Source organism: Xiphophorus hellerii, chromosome 10, assembly GCF_003331165.1.
Source record: "Xiphophorus hellerii strain 12219 chromosome 10, Xiphophorus_hellerii-4.1, whole genome shotgun sequence".
Lineage (NCBI taxonomy): Eukaryota > Metazoa > Chordata > Actinopteri > Cyprinodontiformes > Poeciliidae > Xiphophorus > Xiphophorus hellerii.
The window spans coordinates 18,953,973-18,969,545 of NC_045681.1; the positions used below are offsets into that span (position 1 = coordinate 18,953,973).

The 15,573-nt window shown below is 39.2% G+C and overlaps 1 long non-coding RNA gene across 1 annotated transcript; it reads left to right on the forward strand.

The window, feature by feature from the left end:
* Positions 1-2,563: 2,563 nt before the first annotated feature.
* On the forward strand, positions 2,564-15,144 carry LOC116727701 (uncharacterized). The gene is made up of 3 exons (XR_004340841.1): positions 2,564-2,574; positions 11,334-11,338; positions 15,092-15,144. It is a non-coding gene; the product is annotated as an uncharacterized LOC116727701 (long non-coding RNA).
* Positions 15,145-15,573: the final 429 nt, after the last annotated feature.

The following is a 15,573-nucleotide window of genomic DNA, read 5'->3' on the forward strand; positions in this document are numbered from 1 at the left end:
AGGAGCAGAGCGCCAGAGGTGCCAGCACGGGGCCGGATGTCGCGCATTAAACTTCTTTTACAAGTCAAAGCCTTTATTAATTATGCAGCAGTACATGTAAGATTTTTTGCGAGGAATAAGGTTTATTAATTCTTTTTTTGGTTTGTTTTTAGGTGTAAATGTTTGCATATTGATGTCTAAACTAATCTTTGTGTTTCAATTGCAGCTGCACAACAAAATTTGACTTTATTAAATTTTGTGTCATTAAACAAAAAATCTCAACAAAAATGTGTTTTTTTGACTGAGGACACTCTAGGCCTAATAATGAATCTCACTTCGTTAGTTTGGGATAAAATCAGTGAGATTGTTCTGTTTTTTCAAATATAAATACTGAAAGAACTAAAGATTCTGCTCTACACCTTTATGTATACAGCTTCACTGTTGCCTCTCCAGTTCGACCTGCCGTCTTCGGTGGCCAAACAGATACTTACATTCCTCCATCACCACTACAACTTCTAACATGATGGAAATAGTATTTGATATACTCCTCTTTCTTATAAAATCTATATCCTTTTGTTCACACTTGACGTACGACTTCTAGTCTTACACCAGGCCACAAAGTGTCTCTCTTTGTAAGGTCTGTTGTCCATCTCAAACACAAGCCACAACTGCAGTCATCCAGGCCTTTGACTTGTACTATGAACTTGGTATCTACAAAGAGAAAAGGAATGGTGAGCGTACAGTCCCCTGGGGTGATCCTTTGGTCAAAAACTATCTTTTCATCTTCCAAAAAGTCTCATTTTCACCACGAAATTGTGGAGCCCACCACCTATAAAACCGTAGTTTATGGCATAACGCAGTAGCTCAAATGATGCTGAATACAATATAATCTTGACTTTGTACACTCTTCAATGATCCCGTCTCCCTTCTGGAACACCTTTTTGTTGTCCAGCATGTCTTCCAGGTCACTGGTTATCCGTGGTTTACTACTGGGGAAGTATTCCACTATTCTGGAGGTGATGAGGTGTTGTCCACAGAATTTTAAAAACAAAAACAAGATCTGTTTTTCCAAGAGCAAGTCTTCTCTCATAGAATCATAGAGCAGCTTAAAAATTGTTGAAATGTAAATGCAAAGACTGAGGTGCTGTTAAAATCTCCACAACTTGCCACTCACTCATTGGCATGTCATGTCTGTACTTTAACATAGCAACAAGAGTTGCTATGTTATGTTAGCAACTCTTGTTGCTAAGATAGCGCTTATCAATTCCTACTGTAGATAATATGAATACTTACAGTTAACAGCTTTATATATGGACTGTAAAGACCATGATTCACATCATGTCGTGGATTACGCCATCTTTTGTTGACGAGCACTTCTAATCTTCCTTGCTAACACACTCCCAAGTTGTTAGCAAGGAAATGTCCAAGGCTTCAGTGGCCCTGTACACACGGAGATCGTTTATATCTTTGTAAACGATTAAGAAAAAATGTGTGTTCACATGACAGAATGTTTGACATACAAAAAAGAACCTAAAGTAACGCTAGCTGACACCAGGGATTCTCTAAAAATAGTCTTCTGTAGCTGTTTAATTTAATTTAAGGACAACAGAACCCTATAATAAAGGTACACCATTCCTACTGTAAAACATGAAGGTGGATCAATAATTATTTTAGGGTGTGTGAGTGACACAGGCACAAGGAACTTGGTCAAAATTGATGGCAAGATGGAAATAGAAAGTTATCAGAAAACACTGGAGGAAAATGAGCTTTTGTCAACCTGATAAAAGGTGCATATGATGCCGCTGGACTTTCTGCTATAACAATAATTCAGAACACAGGGCCAAGTCGTCATTGGCAAAAAAAACATTGTTTTCTAAACGCAGTATCATTGAGCCGCTTTGGGGAACATCGCAAACGTGCAGTTTGTGCAAAACAGCCCAAGAAGTTACAGGAACTGGCGGCTTTTTGCCAAGAATGAGAGGATTTACTGCAAAAATTAAGTGCCTCATCCTCAACTATCACAAGAAACTTCAAGTTGCTGTTGATGTCAAAAGGGCAATGCACAGTTCAACATCTATGGTTACGTAACCGTTCAATCAGCGTCATGTGGAAAATTTCTTTTGTCAATAAGATTGAAAAAGAACAAAAACAGTTGAATAAAATGGCTTCCCACAACTACTTACATATAAAACTGAAACTTAAATAATTAATTTTCTCCTAAAAATGTCAATATTTGCCAGGTTATGTTAACCGTAAGATTTGTGAAAACCCTACCGATGGCAGGGCTTTTATACATGGTATTGATTATGTGGAAAACAATCAGTGATTAGGTCAAGCTTCTTCATCAGCTCCTCAAACTGTTCCTGTCTGTGGCTCTAGCTAAGCTCAGTTCATGATATCAGAGACAAACATAACAAATACTTATGACTGCAGGTGAAAATGGAGAAGCAAGGCGATTCAAAAACAAAGGCAATATGCTTGAGGCGTGCGAACCGAAGAAATATTTATCTGTGAAGGAATAAACCTCAGTGATGCATCATGTGGTACGGTAATTTAGCTCTTATTCCCCAGTGATAAAACTTTTAAAAGTTTCGTGTGGAATGAATGTGTCAGCATCCACTTCCAGAAAAAAATTAAAAAGATATGGTAATATATATGGCAATCACTTGGGAGTAACATAGTGTTGAAATTGCATTTCTTCGGCTCTGGAAGCACGACAATATAGTGCACCGATTGGGTCATATATCCTCACTGTGTGGCTGAATAACAGAGGTTGAAAATGAGGTTCAGGTTACAGAGAAAATACTGTCCATAGATCAAAAACCTCATAAATCGGAACATTTTAGATAATGGCGAATCATTGTGAGGTAGAGCCATGGCCGCAGGGCGCGGTGACAGATGCGTTTGGTGTGAGGAAGAGGAGTTGAAGATCCTTTTTTGCACATTTCTGGGGTTCATAAATCTCGTGGTCAAAGATTAGTTCGACAAAATTGTGAAAAACTAAGCCGAGAAACAAATTTATACGTCAAGCTCTCACAGCCATTGATGTTAATGCGCATCATAACGTAGTAAGATATATGAATGTCTAGATGGCGACGTTATTTTAGTAAGTAACGGTGCGGATTTACTTCACGTATTTCAGATGACAACATTTTTCATTTAAAAGTATTTGCCCTCTCATCTAAATTTAATGAATTAGAATTCCAATCTCTTCTACCGTCAAGGCAGAATCGGCCCAAGGTAGAAGTGTACTAAACTGCGGCATGGGGCCCCCAAACCATAAAGGGCCTCCAGAAAATCCTTCAATTTCAACACAGATCACTGATCAGAAATGCTAATCGCTATTTATTTACAACAGAAATACTTTTCAGTTCAATTCGATGGTTTTGTCATGGATAAGTTAAAAGTGGAAGCAATTTAGTGGTAGGTGAAGCAAAACCAATGTTGAGGTGCACAGGTTGCCAACTTTCTATAGAGTCACCAGACCTCCAAACTTCATGTTGCCATTAGATTAGCTGTGCATAGAGAGATTCGTGTAATGGGTTTTTATGTCTGAGCTACTTAATTCAAACCTTGCATCACCAAGGACTCTGGAGTGATTAGTCATGCCAGGCTGTCTGGAAATCCAATGGAGGAGTTTAGAGTTTGTCAATTTCTAGGAGAATGGTAATTGTTTGGTTTGTGTCAAGTGTAACGTTTGGTGCAGAGGGGGTTATGTTGCAAAGGATCTCTCAATGCAAGACATTTTGGACAACTTCATGCTTTTATCTCTGTGGGAACAATTTGGGAAAAGGCCCCTTCCTGTTCCAACACGAGAGCGATATGAATACTTTTCTAAGTGCCAGTATAAGGGGAAGGAAATATGTGGGGGGGAAAAAAATCAGCTGTGACCCAGTGTTTTTAGAGAAATACAGCCAGTTGGGACAGACCTGACGGGACAGGGCATTCAGCAGACAAGGCAGTCTGGTCTGCTTATCTGTTCTGACTCTCTTGCACAGTCGCAGAGAGGACGGTTCTCTTTGTGCATTTGCTCAGAGCAGTGTCCGGATAATCATGATTGATAATGAAGTGCGTCAATGGAGCATTAGTTGGGGGACACAGACCAATTATGTCATCTTATGGGTTGTTTGTAATGCATATGTGTCTATTTAGAGCAAGAAAAGAACTATGTCATGCTAACTACTAATACACAATTACCTTGTTGACGCCAACTGTAATGTATTTCTGCCTCAGACTGGTCCTTGTTTGAGGATGTACCACAAGTCCTTTGGGCTATAATCGCAAAGGACTGATTGGAAACTATATTTGGTAGATGGATTTTAGCTTCTCTTAACACATAATCTAGGTATCTAGGAAAATTTCCTTAGCATCTGAGATAATAAATTGCATGGCAAGTCTTTCGAAAATCAACACTGTTACCCCAATTTTCACCAACAGTAATGCAACTGAATTTATCTAGAAGTATCTAAGAAGCAGCTAGCAAATTTAAATAAAGGCTTACAGATCTGAAAAGCAAGATTGTTGTGTGCAGTAAAAGCTAACCAAGATGCTATGAACTCTTGGTTAAGAGTCTACAACCAATCTTTAAGAGTGGTTAAGATGCTTGTACTTCCCAGAAATCCAAAATTTAACTGTACCTTAAGTACAGTGATAGAGTGATAAGGTACTTTGAATGGACCATTCCAATACATTGTAACATTCTGTGTAATTGTGCTGCTGACAGATGAACCTCCACACTGGTCTCAAGTCTCCAGCAATATTTCTGCTGTCATGAAATGCGGTGTGGATGAGTGGTAGCAGTGAGGCAGACGCAGCGGACCCAGGTAAGATGAATAATGAATTTTAATGATGAAAAACACAGTCCAGCAACGGGCAGCACGGCCGAGCGGAAGCCAGGGCTCGTCGCCGGTAGCAACCGTTAACACGACTGGACAACACGAATGACAGAACGCACATTAGACGAGGACCCGACAGAGACGCAGAGACACAGGTGACACTAAATACACACGGGGTAATTAGGGAACGAGAAACACCTGGGAGTAATCGAGGGGAGAACAGGACAACACGGAGACACAGAGACACAGAAAACTCGAAATAAACACACAGAAAAACACGGAACATGACATCTGCCAGAATTTCACAGTTTTTATCTCCATCTTCCCCAAAACGTTGAACAGCTTTCCAACATGATTTGGCAGTTTGTGTGTTTACAAAAACAGCAGCATCCATTATTACTTCTGCAAACGGTGCTCTGTGTGACGTCTACCCTGTTCTTCTGCAAATGCTGGGGACTTTAGGCTCGTAAATCGTTCACACATAAGTCTGATTTTGGTTGCAGTATTAAGTAGTATGAACGACCATTATTTATTAGTTATTTAATGAAAAATAAATAAATAAATCAGAATTGAGCATCAAGACCTGCTGTGTCAACGTAGCCTACTAGTGTTCTGCGATTTACATGCATGTCAGTATTTTATCTTTTCTTCTATGCACCATTGCAGAGCAACAGAATGTAAAGTGAAACAGAGGAAAAATAAATCTATAATCAATGCTTGTGCACATCAGAGTCACTCAGTTTGTGGTCGCAAAAGGTGATTTACAATGCAGTGAGCTTTTAAATCTCCAGATGTGGTGTCGGTTTGTTAGCTATCCAAGCTTTTGAATTCCGGCAACGGAGATTTATGGGATAAAAAGTTGCTGAAATGGAAAACCTCATTTCCAATTGTGTCCAAGATCAAGAAAAACGAGAGAAATTCAACAATCACATCACATTTAGATACATGTGACGAGAAAAAATAAAACAACAAAAAAGTCACATAAAATCTTTAGCGATTTTCTCCTTGTCCTTGATGATCAGCTATTTCAACAAATATTACCCTTTGGTCATTTTGATGTTAAAATACCTCCTTTTATTTTTATCTGAAACTGACTGGAATACCTGGGTGTGATCTCGCTTTTGGACAGACAGATGGAACTGTTAATCTGCTTGAAATATTATTAAATAACTTCGCCTCTCTTCCCACTAATCATACTGACTTTCTGTTATGAACACGGTTACGTAAATCGAGCCTCAGACCCAAACAAACAGCCTGGAAATCAGGGAGTGAATTTTAAGTGAAAGTTGTAAAAACATACAAATAAAAAAAAATAAAAGGTCAGGCGCATTTCGCCCCTTTGGACCACCTGCTCAGTGCTGGTCGCCCGCTTGAGCTAAGGCCGCTGGAAACGCATATTAGGCAAGCGCCGGTCCTGCCAATGTTTACGATCCGCTCTAAATGGGTTAGAAAGTGTTTAGCAGACACGACAGGTGCTATGTGCGAAGTTTAAGATGTTACGGTTCCGGTGTGTAAACTGTTTGGGTCTCTGATGCCTGCAGGCCTGCCGCGCTCTGCTCTGGCGGGAGAGCCGCGGCCATCTTTCACGTTCACAGCGCCAGCATTTCTCGGTAAAGAGGCTGCATGGTGTGAAGACATTAGGCTGCTGTGTTGTAATGAAGCAGAAGGACAAAAGGAATAATTCATTTGCACATATATGCCTAAATACCTCTGTAAACATCAGCCAGAAAAATAAAATCTGAGTCCATTTTTAGGTGCAGGAGGAAGATAAGAAAAGTAAAGTTAGTTTTGCCTTATCTCAAGTGTACTAAGTTCTTTTTTATTATTATTATTATTATTAGAAAGTAGACCAAAAATACTTTGATAAGATTTTATTTTTTTGCAGATTTAGCGGTGGACACTAACTCTGCCTGCAGATGAACAAACACATACAGCAGCACATGCTAACGTCTTTGCCTTGTGTTTACATTCTTCCCTAGGCGGAGAGAGGAGATGGGTTGGGATCGCAGGGGGGCAAATGGCGGCTCTCAGCCGGAAAAACAAACAGCCTGTAGGTCCGCGGAGAATCAGAGAGAGAGAGAAAGAGAGAGAGAAAAAGAGAGAGAGAAAGTAGCCCACCTGGAGCCTGGGGACACTCAGGAACATCCTGTCCACTGGACGGCTTCAGTCAATAGTGGACACAGCTCCAGGCACCACGTCGCTCCGTAGCCAAATAACAGCATCAGTGCAGCATCAGGGCAGCATCAGGGCGGTGAGGGGAGGAAATTGATGTCTGATTCCGCGGACAGAAACACATCAAAGCGGCATCAATGATAATTAAATATCAGCTGATTTATTTATCTGCTTTCCTGGAAGTTGGGTTCTGGCCACTGCCTGGTGTGAATGTGACTAATGTGAAGATGGTTTTGTATTTTCTTTTTCTTGGCGGTTGCTAGTGTAAAACCGACGCTAATTAGCAGGTCTTCTATAGCAAACGGTTTCAAATGGTGATTTTCTTTTTTAAAAAAGTGGGAAAAATGTCGCTGAAATCACTCTGAGGCTGTATTCACATATAGTCTTTATAAAAAAAAAAAAAAAAAGAATATTTCTGCCATAATGTCAAAATGTTGCTATGTTGTAAACTGAATGGGATTAAGTATGGTTTTAATTACGGAGGAAAACTAAAATAGATAATAACCAATGAATTTTTCCTGTGCCGAGGGAACGAGGATTAGTTTCTGTGGTATTGTCATAAACAACAACATATGAGTATTCAGGAATTGGCAGCACCACGTGTGTGACAACTCTATTTACAAACTGGAAGAAAGAAAGTATTTTTTTGTCAGAAATAGCTTTTGTATATTTGATACATCCACAAACACTTGTTAAAATAATAATTAAAAAAAAACCCTTACATTTTCCATTTTTTTTTGGATCACATATCTCTTGGTATATTCACAAACGTTTCGGGTTTAAAAAAGAAATTTCCTGTATTTTTACAGCATAAAGCAACCAAACGACAACAAAAACATTGACTCAAAGTAGAAAATACAGGAAAAACATTTTTTAAAAAGTCTTTGACAGAAAATTCCTTCACGTTTCTTCGGTACATTTGCCGGTTTTGCCTTGTATTGCATCGAATGCTTTAGTGTAGAAACACGTTAGCCATACAAACACCAACCGCAGTGAATTTGACCTGAAAGACCCGGTGGAGATAAACGTCCAAGCCGACGAGAGAAATCCACGACTTTGGTAGCCATGACACCACATTTCCTGGTGTGACTCATTAGTGACACAAAGAAGGTAAATATGAAGCTTAAGAATATTGAAGGAGGAAATAAAGGGAGGGGGAGACATAAATATACGCCTCACACAAGCTGGTACTTTTCCTCTGGGTTTCACTATCATACTATAGGGTGTTGCTGGTATATTTTCCACACACCTTTTCCATAAATAGCTGAGGGCACTTTTCAACGGCCACTGCTGGACACAACATTGGCCAATGAAGCTGTTAACAAGGCCGTGACACCCGGCTCAACCCTCTAATACTCTTTCGGCAGCCCCACGCGTCCTCGGGGCTGACGCGGTGATCGATGCCTCTCATCCGTCCAACCTGGCATCCGCAACACCTCCGCTCCACGTTTTCCTAAATATGCAGCAGTCACACGTAATCCCAGATTTCATATTGGTAACATGTGAGAAGAGGCAAACGCTAGAGATGGAAGGGGTGGAGGGATGGAGAGGGGTGGAAGTAGAGGAGGCGAAGGGGAGGAACGGGGGTGAGGGAGAGGGATGTCAAGATTTATCGCCCATCTACATTCTCCCAAACACACACTCAGCACGGCAGAGTAAACACAGGGGGCAAAAGTCTCCTAAATAACCCCACATGCAAGAACATGGAAGCTTTCCGCTGATTATTTTTAGTCGCGTTATTATCGTCACATATTATTAATATGTAAACAAAACACAGACCGGCGTCGCTTATGAGCTCATTGACATTTGAGACGATTTGTTATCAATCGCCGTGGACCTTTTTTTTTTAAATTGAAAGCGATTCCGACCAATCATCTTTGTTGTTTATGTTCGGGAGGCAGGTTGGAAAACGTCTCGCAGCGATATGTGCAAAAGTAAAAACACCCCTTATTGAACTTTTCCTCTTTTGGTCACATTTCAACCACAATCTTCCATGTATTTTTGGGGCATTTTAACCAACATGATTCTGAAGTTACATTTTCCTTCCACCACCTTTAGCGATGATTATACTCTGTTTTTCGGGACACGACTCCATCAGTGTTGGACCTGTACAGACGGAAGATTTTGCTCATCGTCTAAATTTAAAATCAGACCAAACTGTTCTTGTTTTAGGTTAGTAAGAATTATCAATATTGTTCATATTTGCTGGTTGCCAGAAAACGTAGCCAGAACAATTTGTAGGTGTTTTTTTTTCTTTCGATTCAGAAGTTTGCATATATTTGAGTAGTATCAGGACGAAATGTCTTTAAAAAAACAAATTGTGTGACTTGGGCCAAGCATTCTTTTTTTTTTCAGAAGCTTCTCACAATAGTTTGCTGGAGTTCTGGTCCAGTCCTGGTCAGGTTTGTAGGCCACCGCCATGTTAGGGGTGTCAGTTTTGAATCTGGGCTACATGGGTTCAACTTTACTGTCTTCTGATTGGTGGTGCTGTGTTTATGGCCGTTTTTCAACAAGAGCATTTTTTCTGAACTTTTCCAGAGAAACCAGACCATGGGGACGCACAAAAAAAAAAAAAAAAAATTAGTTGTTGCATCTACAACTATCAAGAAATGTTTTGCAGAATGTTGACTATAATAAACAGGATGTGCAAGAGAAGGTGAGAAGTTCAGTTCAGCATGCAAAGAGAGATCCATGACATATCAATCCTAATGAAAAACATGATCTCTATACTGTTTTTTGTTTTTCTTTAGCGTGTCTCAAATTCAAAAGCGGAACATTTCGTCCTCATTCCTTTCAGCTCTTTCAAGCTTCGGTTTTGTTTTTGCTAGGCCCGGCAGACAACGATCAAATAGTTCACGTTTCAAGCATTTATCTGCTTCCCCCGTGGCAGCTCGGCGTACACACACTCCACGCTGCCGGACGTTTTCTTGGCGCGCGCCGCTTCATCCCAGATGCGTTCGCTGCGTTTTGTTTGTCCCTGAGGCTCACGCGCAGGATGACGACGCGCCAGAACGCAACGAGAGGCCGCTTCCGGGTCAGACACGTCCAACATGCGCGTTAGCAAACGAATCATTAGGCTGTGATTGGTCCAGGCGCTTCACTGATGTAAGCTTGAATAATAATTATGTCTCAGATTTCCAGGTTTATGAAGCCAGGTATTAATCTCTAATATCCACTAGAGTCCAGGGGCTGAAATTGTGCTTCGGCCTCCGTAAGGGAGCCCAGTTGGGACATAGGTAGTTTTTTTTGTGTGTGAGAAACTGCAGAACAACTGAAAACATTTGAGTATTTTCAGTAAATTTGTCAGTTTAAATGTTTGTACTTGGAATAAAATGGGAGAAATTCCTGTTAGAATTAAGAGGAAATGTGGGAAACAAGTAAATAATCTAAATGACCCAAAGTATCTCCAAACCCAAACACCTCAGACACAAGCATAAAACATAAAGTTACATAAAAAGTCTCTCTTGAGAATTTAATTAAAATTCTCCATTTAAAGGGGGATATTTTCAATCTAGAAAAGTCTGACAAAAATTTTCTTCCAGCTTTTATATTTATTTCCTTTTTAAACGACAGAAATTTAAATGCAGCAGGTTTAACATTGATTTAAATTTAAATGACATTATTTTTTGATTTGCCACTTGTTTGATTAGTTTGTTTTGATTAAATAACTTGAGTGCAAACCTAAAAATATATGCAAAAATGAACAAAAGAGCAGCTTCACTACTTTTTGGACTGTAAATAATTTAAGCCTGAGGCTGAAGTCAACCTGTGGTTCTTAGACTGGGTCTAGTCAAAGCAACAGCGTGGAGCTGCTGCATTTTGGACTTCTAACAAATAAAATAAAGACTCAAATTGTGCTTTAATGAATTTATTACATGAAAATATTGCATCACTATAATTACTTTTGCAAATACAAGAGTTACAGAATTCTAAATAAAGCTGGACTAAGTTGGTTCTGACTCTAGCAAAGCTGTGAAATGTTTTGCTAGATTTTCAGCATTTTGTATTCAATTTGTTTTGGGATTTGTGAATCCTATAAAAAGGTATTATAAAAGTATATCAAGCTGAATAGATTGTGCTAAAAATGTTCAGAATGTGAAAAAACTCCTGACTAAAAAAAAAAAATTTGAGTTTAAAATAAATATGAAAGCTTAACCAAAACCAAATGAAGGTGGTTGCCACTTATCGAGAAGATGATCTTCTCACAGATTTACCGCCTTCAGTATCTTTCACAAAAAAAAAAGAAAAGCAAAGCAAAAGGAAGCCAACGACAACAGCTCAAGCATCGGTGAGATCAGCACTTAAAAATGTCCCTTCTTCATTTGCGCACACAAATATGGAAGAAAGACACAGTCTGCCCTCTTTCACTCAGCGCGCTGGCCTGGTGCTGCATCCAGCCTCCAGCAGGATTACGAGTTGCATATACAGCTGTCATTAAAAGCATTCCAGCTTCTTCATCCACGGCCAGTGAACTCTGGAAGGCCGGCGAGCGTGTCGTCTCCGGTCGGGTTAGTGATGGCGGAGCGTCCGCCCGCGGAGACAGAGCAGAGGCAAACGGAGGGATCAGAGAGCAGCAGCCACAGTGTCAACAGGCATGCATGGACGATGCAGCCCGCTTCCACTCTGTCTCAGGATTTCTCTGATTCATTGTATCCCTGCTGCAGGAATATATGTGACAGAGATCTGAGTAAAGGTGCAGAGTGATATTAGCTTACCTCTTTTCTTTTTTTTTTTACAGTGAAGTGATGCAGTCTGTTTTAAATTCAACTCGTGGGCTACGAGCCTAAAAGAAGCAACAATATTGATATGATTTACCCGCTTACAGGCTAACTCCGGTCCTTTTCTGTCAAAAATGTAAAAACTTGTTCTCTACAGCTCAAGTTTTGGTAACACTTTATTTGAATGGGTGTTCATAAGACTGACAGTCTTGTGAAAAAATCAAAATCATAATTTTGCAAAAAATTGCATAAAAAGTCCATTAAAAGTGCCAACTTTTAATGGACTTTTTATGCAATTTTTTAGTAGAACTTTGCATTGAAAGGGTCATTATTGACCGAACAATGCAAAGTTTTCACTTTTAATAGACTTTTAGTGCAACCTTTAGTGCAACTTTGCATTAAAAGTGTAATCACTTACCGAATGACACTTCATGACAACAGTCGTAAACATTCATGAAAACTCCTTCATGTTCATAACAGATGCTATGTCATGTCACTCATATGAACACCCCTTCAAATAAAGTTTTACCCAAGTTTATTATTCTGTAACTATCTGTGGATTTCTGTGTTACCTGTGTTTTCTAAAGTATTTGAAAGATTACAAGTATTAAAACATTTGACTGATAACTGGATTATTTTTTTTTGTAATTATCAATATGGATATAGAAAAAGATGGCTACCTAAATGGCTCTTCCACAGTTTGTTAAGGTTTCAACAAATTTGGGGAATGAAACATATTCTTGGTGTAATTCTGGACCTTTTCAAAGGCAGTATGATACTGTAAATCCGGTCGGAACTTTTGTATTTGTGCGTTTCTGGTACGCCCTGTGAATCTGATGCACAAGCGACATCCTCAAAACAACAGCGACGGACGGCAAAGACACTTTTCTTGGTACAATGGGAGTTAATTTTCGCTTTAAAAAATGATCTGATGGGCCGCTGGAAAAGACTCCAATAAATAGAGTTAGCCTCACCGAAGCTAATCAAGGCTACGCTAGCATTTCAATGCTAAACATGTTGCAGCAGCACGTGAAGAAGAGTTTTCTCTAAAAAGTTCCATAAATGATCAAATGTGCCTGAAACATTTAAAAGCTGACCGGGTATAACAGCACTTTGCGCCGATCTCATGGCTGAATAACCTAAATAACAGATTAAACCATTAAATAGATATTTTTTGTTGCGCTCATATGTCTATTTCCACAAAAATTTAGCAGCAAAACTGGTTTTGGAATTGCAAATGTTGCTTTTTTCGTTGATGTGTGGTTTTCAGTTAAAACGCCATTAACAGAAAACTTAATTAAAACATTTTAATCAAGTCTAACCACTTATTAATTTACCGATATCAGGTTTAGCCACTAGGTGTCAGTAATATTCTTGGTCACATGGTTGAAGGTAGAACATATATCAGTAGAAGAAGAAATGGTTGCTGTAGATACGTGTGTGGCAAAGAAAATAAAGCGTTGTTTGATGAATTAAAACAATATTTATGCAAAATGTCAGCATTACTGACCATCATTAAAATACTCTTGATAATCATAGTTGGTCAAAATGCTGGCTGACGGAATAATAGCTGCAAAAGCTACAGCGACTATATGCTACATATGCAAAATTTACACTGTTTAAACACGATCTTACTCAAATGACGGCTTCTAGTGCTTCTAGCGATGTTCTGTTTTATCTGGAGAATGCACATAAACCACAAAACGTTCAAATTGGATTTCGAGAGCAGCACGGATTGATGTGGCAACTTCTAGGATCCCTCTCTGCTCTGCTCTCTTCAAATCCAGTTCAAGAGGGCTCTTGTTTGTGCTGCTGAAAGTGTTAGATTGCTTTCTTCTTGCAAAAGGCCTTCTGCTTAATTTAGCTGTCAAAATTTTTGAGAGGGACAATTTTTTAAGAGGAAAGTTGTTCCAATAAAAGCTTTTTTTTTTTCCAGGGAGGTCTGCAGAATGTCCAGACAAACATGGACGTGTTTCTGGAACAGCAAACAGAAGCAGAATGCGGGGAGCGTTCGCTCAGTGTAAATCCTGCCTCTACATTTTTCTGGGTGAAGATAAGAAGTTCAAACAAACTTACAGTACATGTATAAACACGTGTTTGATGTGCAAAGTAAAAATAATTAGTCTTTAATTTAAAGGGATAATTCTGTTATAAATATAACACGAGAGTGTTATTGCAGCCAAAGAGTGTATACGTCGGTGGGTTTGACGTACCGCACTGTAAAAAAAACCCAACTACTTATCCCCGAACATGTTATTTACGGTTCTGCTTTTCTGTCAACCTTGAATGTTTCAATAAGTGAGCTGACGTAGATTTCCAATGACGATTTCATTTATGAAGGGAAAAACTTTTTCCAAACCAACTTGGTCTTGAGTAGAAAATAACTTTCCCCCTGATGATGAATCATAATTTAACTGTGATTTACCCTTTCTTTGGTCCAATTTGACAAGCTACGTTCAGGCCTGGTTTTTAGAATCAGTAAATTATTTAAATAGAAACCGAATGACAACATGAAGTAGACCACACAAAGGGCCCGGGTGTTTTCTTAGGATCAAAGGGTCATTATGGTATGAAAATGTGTTGATCTTGTGTTTCGCAGAGTTTTATCAGCTAGTTTGAGATTCTGACACACAGAACATTAACCTTGAGCAAAGCTGGCCCAGTTTCACACCATGAGAACTCCAGTCTTCACTGGGGTTAGGGATCGCTAATATCTACGAATACTTGATTCTGTCCCTTACAAAGCTTAGAACTGCCTGTTTTCTTAGTTCAAACACTAGATATATCTTAATAAACAGATAGTACAGCAGATGCTAACATCTACAGTCTTCCTTGTCTACATTATAGGGAATTATAGCCAATCATTGCTTTGGAAAGTAAATGGAGCTAATGGATTGGCTGCTTTGCAAACACCAGCCACTAGCGTGTCTAGTAGCACTGTGTTTATGTATTTCAGCTTCCTAAGTTGTATTTTTTTAAAAATATTTTCAATAAGCTTTACAAAAAACACCTGTCAATAGGCAGATAAGAAAATTTACAAATATTGAAACGCTACTAGGCAGGGGGTACATTGGTTCCAAAACAGCGTACCCGTAAAAATAGATCTGCCTGGTGTTAAATTGTGATCAAACTAACGCCTCTCCACTAATAGGAAGTCAGTTTCAGGCTTTTAGCTAATTTTAGTTATTTAAAACAACTGGAAGTGAAAATGTTATTACTTATAAAATACAATGCCGTATTAGTGGATTTTAAATGTCTACGTTTCACATGAGATTGAGGCCTTGTACACACGCAGGCGGGTATTTCTGCTACATCATTTAAAAAGATAATATACTCATGGGATTGGTTTTAGAAAAGTTGACCAACCTGCACAAATATGCACCTCAGTGTTGTCTTAAACATGCCAAACACATAGGGGGCGGTGTGGCGCAAAGCTAAAATTTATGTCAGCCGGTCAGATTGCTACAACTTCCTGTTAGGAATTAAACAAAGCGTCAGGCGGTTCCTTTGTGTGGACAGGTACATATAGGGTGAACTAAATGTATCACAATGCAAAGTTTTTAAAACACAAGACGATGTTGATTGGGTATCATAAATTAAATTTCAGTTTTTCCATGCACGCAAACACAACTACAGAGTTTTCTCAAATCTCCACTTTGGTCAGAGTTTTCAGAAATATGGTTTTTAGTGATATTAAACTGAGTTTTCGTGTGGATAAAAGGCACAAAACGCATCAAAATGTTTCAATGTTCCCCGATAGCCTCCTACATCTGTACTGCCTCCGCCATAGTTTAGCTCGTTCCACTCACGAGCTAAACAATGTCCCTATCACCAGGCTACCTCTGCTTGTCCAGGTCTGGAAGTGATGA